The sequence below is a fragment of the Belonocnema kinseyi genome, chromosome 1 (genome assembly GCF_010883055.1).
Source record: "Belonocnema kinseyi isolate 2016_QV_RU_SX_M_011 chromosome 1, B_treatae_v1, whole genome shotgun sequence".
Classification (NCBI taxonomy): Eukaryota; Metazoa; Arthropoda; class Insecta; order Hymenoptera; family Cynipidae; genus Belonocnema; species Belonocnema kinseyi.
The window spans coordinates 115010054-115015949 of record NC_046657.1 but is presented as its reverse complement, the minus strand read 5'-3'; the positions used below and the strand labels follow the sequence as shown (position 1 = coordinate 115015949).

General features: G+C 32.7%; 1 long non-coding RNA gene across 1 annotated transcript in view; it reads left to right on the top strand.

Moving 5' to 3' along the window:
* The window catches only part of LOC117172947, a 23776-nt gene extending 21340 nt beyond the window's left edge, over positions 1 to 2436 (top strand). Inside the window, exon 5 of the long non-coding RNA XR_004467077.1 lies at positions 2263 to 2436. This is a non-coding gene — a long non-coding RNA (uncharacterized LOC117172947). The remainder of the gene's footprint in view (positions 1 to 2262) is intronic.
* Positions 2437 to 5896: the final 3460 nt, after the last annotated feature.

Genomic DNA, 5896 nt, shown 5'->3' with positions numbered 1-5896 from the left:
TATCGTGCATTCAGTTTTGGGCATGAAGAAGCTCTGCGCGCGATGGGTGCCGCGTTTGCTCATAGTGGACCAAAAACGAATTCGTGTGACAACTTCCCAGCAAAATTTGGCATTATTTTCACGTAAGTCGACCGAGTTTTTACGCCGATTCATAACCATGGATGAAACCTGGATCCACTACTACACTCCTGAGTCAACGCAACAGGCAAAACAGTGGGTTCCACCGGGCCAAAGTGCTCCGAAGCGTCCAAAAACTCAACAATGGGTCGGAAAGGTTATGGCCTCCGTATTTTAGGATGCACATGGCATAATATTCGTGGCTATCTTGAAAAAGGTAAAACCATAACCGGAGCATACTATTCATCATTATTGGACCTATTGAAAATCGAAATCACCGAAAAACGACCGTATTTGAAGAAGAAAAAACCGCTTTATCATCACGACAATGCGCCTGTTCATTCATGCTTAGTTGCACAAGCAAAATTGCATGAAATCGGCTTCGAATTGGTTTCTCAGCCACCGTACTCACCAGACCTGGCCCCCAGCGACTATTACTTGTTCCCTAACCTGAGGAGATGGCTCACCGGTAAGCGTTTTTACTCAAATGAGGAGCTCATAGCTGAAACTAAGGCGTATTTTGAAGACCTTCCGATCGAGTACTTTTCGGACGGTATCGAAAAGTTAGAAAATCGTTGGACTCGCTGTATCGACCTAAAAGGAGAGTATGTTGAAAAATAAAACTGACTTTGGCCGAAAAAACGTCTCCGTGTTTCATTTTTCAGGGACTTATCAGACTGCCTAGTAAGTATTAGGTATACCATAAACGCAAATTAAGTTTGCCGTAAGTTCCTTCGAAACAAAACTTATCACTAAAATATATCACAACAAATAATTTCCTTTTGAGTGCTAGATCTTTTTGGGACCAATTTAAATTAAATTATTTAATTCAAAAGGAAAACTAAATCATCAAAAAGCAACAAAAAAAATGTTTTGTGACGGAACTTTCAAAAGGTTAGCTCGGACCCTAATCTGGAAAATGGATAGGCGATGGTCCTCACGAACAAGATGATCGCTTTTTTAAATAAATTAAATTCAAAGAAACACATAAAATTTAACAAATAATAATTTATTTAAAAAATTGAAGTTATAAAATAATAATAAAATAAAAAGAAGCCACGATGGCTAACTACAAGTCAGGACCTTTTCGATCGGTTTTCCTATACCAAAAAAATGGGTAAATTGGCAAAATTCTATAAAAATTAATAATCAAGTCAAATCAGAAAATTGGACCTTAACATTCAGGGTAGAATTTTTCAATTATAAATTAAATTAAATAAGAGGATCTTAACATCATATCAGAAAAACAATAATTCTCAACAAAGGAAACACCACAAATATAATCTGGGAATATAACTAATTAAATTTTGGAAAAAAACAAATCAAAATTAATGTTAAGATCTAAAATAATACAGTCTATAAATCGTTCGGTCTTGAGGTATTATACGGATGAATTCAGAAAAAGAGCTATCCATGCGAAGAACAATTGAAGACGCTCCAACTTCATGTCGACCAACTGAATGCGTGCGAGAATGTCTAACATATCGGACCTCTCTGTTCTTTCATACTTCCAGGGCCTTGAGATAGGCCTTACGTGTATACGATGCGATTTTGGATTTTACTTATCTCAACTTCTAAATGGTCAACCTTTTTCTAACTCAACCAAACTTTAGATAACGCTCTAATAAATGTAAAGTCCTGTTTTTAAACAAATTCACAGGAAACAATATTATCCGTATAATACCTTAGTCAAAAAAATTCGGACAGATTTGCATGTAAATAATTTCCAAATTTTAAAAGATAAACACATTAATGAAAATAAGAAAAAGACTAATTTCAAGTAAAACGAAAAATGTTGGAAATGGCAATCTGTATTGCAAATTCACAGAAAATTAATTTAAAATTGAAAAGATAATTAACTTTTCTTCAAAAAACTTGTCTAAACGTCGGAAGTAGCCGATGAAAACATGATTATTTAATTTTTGTTTTTCTCTCCTTTGGCAACGGACTTGATCCTCATTAGTTGAAAGAAAGCATTTGTTATTGGCGTTGTTAGGGATAATTCGTAGTCTAGACAAAAGAATTAGTGCCGTAACAAGAAAGGGTGCAGTCGTCCAATAATTAATCCACTTCTGAATATAATGATTTTAATGGTTTAACTAATTCGGTTCAAAAGATAATAGATATCATCTTTTCTCTTCGTAGTATCTGCCAAACTAGGGCAAGGAAAACGCAGCAAGAATCCGGGTAGCATTCTAAGATTTACAAACAGGACTGAGGTACGACCAGAAGGATGTGATTGGACACACTACAGTATAGTTTAGGCGGGAAAAATTAATAGTTCCTTCAAGTTCCCTAAAGTAAAAAAGGCGTTCTTAAATTTATAATATCTTAATTAATTAATCCAGACCTTGAAAAACTGTGCAACTTCCGAAGTTGATTGAACGCGAAATCTCAGATATTAAAATTTGTCAATAAATATGAATATGACATATTATGTATTTACATAAAACTTAAATTAAATGAGACGTTTAAACAAAAGTGTATTCTTTTTATTGAAGAATAATGTGATTAGTTTTAAAGAACAAACTTGTGCAATTACTCAAGATCAAAATGTGTGGAGTCATTATTTTTTCAAATTTGAATTTTAAACTTGATTAAAGATGAATATATGTCTTGAACATTCTGAAGTAAAGTTTTCAATATTTACAAAATTCTGAACCAATTACTTAGTATCACAATGTCTCTTTAGAATTCGATATCGACTTAATCGGGAATGTCCACTAAATTATCAGTATTTCAGCATTTCATATATTTATTATTTTCATTATTTTGATAACGTTCTGAAATATGATGGTTTAAAACAATTGATTTTAAATTATGGCTAACTTCAAGCATAATGGTAATTCTATTTTGTTTTCGTTCAATTGAAATATCATTGGCTACCGACATGTTTTGCTTCGGGACCGTCCATAAAAGACGTCCGCAGCTAAAAGGGGGGGGGGGGGTTGACGAAGCAAAATGTGACCTAGTGTGACAGAGGAAGAAGACGTAGGATCTGACGAAAGACCGCCGCCAGTACTTGAAACTACAGATGCTCTTCCAACAATTACATCTTTTCCAGAATGGCTGACGAGTCCTTGGACTCAAGAATAGGATTTAAAATGTATATTATGAAAAAAATTTGGTTGTATGTACTATAAAAAATATAAATTTAAATAGATTTCAAAATATATATGATAAAATATGACAAATGATTCTAATGACTTCATACGCAAATTAAAATATATTATTTTTCTTTTTACGAAACTATTTTTAACGCAAGGAGGGGGGTTTATTAAATTTGTGACGTCTTTTTGAAGGGGGTGGTTAGTAAAAATGTGACCATGTGTGACATAAGGGAGGGGTCACTCTAGTTTTATAAAAAATTAGCGGACGTCCTTTATGGACGGTCCCTTAGTGCGGTACATAGAAGAAAACCCCCATACGTATTTAATTGCAAAATGAAATAAAAATTAGTATAATCATTCCTTTAATCATATTATTCAAAAGCCTTTAAAATAGCTGTAATTTCGTAATAGAAAATAGCAGTTACAGATATGTACAGTAAAAGATATCTTTGATACATTTTTTGTAGCGTTTTGATTACGTATTCACGTTTTTCTTTAAATAAGCAAAAAATTCTTTGATTCTTTCATTATCAAAGAAACTTATTGGCACATATTTTCTCGCTATCGATTCTACTACCCTACGATTAAAGATGTTTTGATCAAGTTTTTAATAATAGATATAATTATATTTGATAAAAAATTATTGTATTATATCAGAAATTGAGTAGAGAAATCACATTTTTCAGGCACATTTATATTTGGAACAAATTCATTTGTTAATTTTATTAAAGACCCAATTTATTTTAAATTCGCTGAAGTCACAAAATCGTCCCAAAAGGAAATATATTTTTTTCTGTTGTTTTTCAAGGGATTTTAGACGATTCGTATTTCACCGCTTGAAAGCATTGTTTTTTACTAACTAAGTTGTGAATATTAAAACTTTTGAAGGTGATGACGTATTTTATCATAAATTTGTCAACTTTTCGGATGCTGCAGTATCTAAAGCAGAAAATGCAACAAAAAAATAAATAAAAGACTGACAAAATAGGTTTATTTTGATGAAAAATAAGAATGTACATTTTTTCAATAATTGAAGGGGGCCACACTGCATACGGGCGTAAGTGCCAAATTTTCGAAAATCGGATAATTGGCTTAAATTACTTGCTGCCCCCTAACTCGTGTCCCTGTAGAAGATTTTAGTCCAGTTCGACCCGAAAGGTCTAGAAAAAAAAGTCAGTGCATACGGGCGCAAGTGCCACGATGCATGCTGTCGGCAAGTGCCATGCTTCATTGTTTAGTGTCATCGCGGCATTATTGATTTTCAGAGCACGTGTCGATTCTGTTTTTTTTTTAAAGTTTTTCCGTCAAAATTTATTAATTCTTGGAAAGAAATAGCTGCCACAAAAGCTCCTTTATGTGTCAAAATTGAAGCTTTCTAAGGCGCGCCGAACTCTCACCAAGACTTTCTCGCACATGGTTATCGTTTTTAAAGCGCTCTTTTTGTGATTCAATAGAGCTACCCAATAGCTTAAAAGAACCTTCTTGTTTTGTTTCTTAAAATTAAAAAATAAAATAGTTACGCAACTTTTCATATATAAAAATCACAGTTTATGGGGATATGCTGTTCCTTTGAGAAAGTTTATCACGGAAAAAGATGCTTCTTTCAGGATGTTCGTTCCAGGTTCGATAAAGCCTAACAGTACCTCAAAATATTCTTGAATTTTTTTGTTAAAAATGATTTTCGTGAAAGTTAGGCAGTTTTTTAGTTTTTCTGTAAAATTCGGGTGTTGTCATTTGAGTCCGTTTACATTGTACCCCTTCAATTGTATTTTACTTGTAATATTATAATTTTCCAATACTTTGTAAACCAAATTTTTTCAACTTATAGATTTACAAATTACATTTTGTTTATGAAATATTAGAAAATTTTATTCTATTAAATGTTTCAATTTAATTGAATGAAACAGGAATATCTACATTTATAGCCAATCAAATAAAAATAAAATTATTTTAAATCAAAGAATTAAATTGTTTTGATTATTTTAGTTTAATTAAGACAAATATCATTATAGCCGACTTTATTAATACTAGAGCGAAAGTTACGAAAAAGAAGCAAGATAGAGATGAGTTCAAAAAACTGTTTTTATGGTTTTTCAAGTGTCATAACAAAATTTTATTATTAATATTCCGATTCGAAATAAATTTAGTCTAAATGACATTTTATTTTGTTCCTAAATTTAAAAAAAAATATCGTTTTTTATCTTAAATGACTAAATATCCTTATTTTTCTTTTCATAATGATATTATTAATCTCCGATTTACTGTTAGTAAATAAAGATAATTGCTACGTGTTTTTTTTCTATTTCTTGTAAAACGAAAATTGAACAAAAAATTATGTGTGGTAGCAACGACGCACGTGATTGCAGTTAGAATTTTCTTGCCTCGACTCGTTAACGAATATAAACAAACAAAAAGACTTGGGAAAGAGGCACGCGGAAGTGAAGATAGAAGCCATTCGACTCAACTCGGTTCGGTTTGCAGGGATCGAATTTAGGGCTCCGCGAGGTATTCCAAAAAAGGAGTAAGATATGCATTATATTATTTTTTTTACAACTGAATATAAAACCACGTGGCTCGAGCTTGCAACCCCCTCCCTCCATCCTCCCCCCATGTGGACCAGTGTGGCCTTTCGTCGACCCCCTCCCCTCCCCCCTAAAGCAACCACGTGG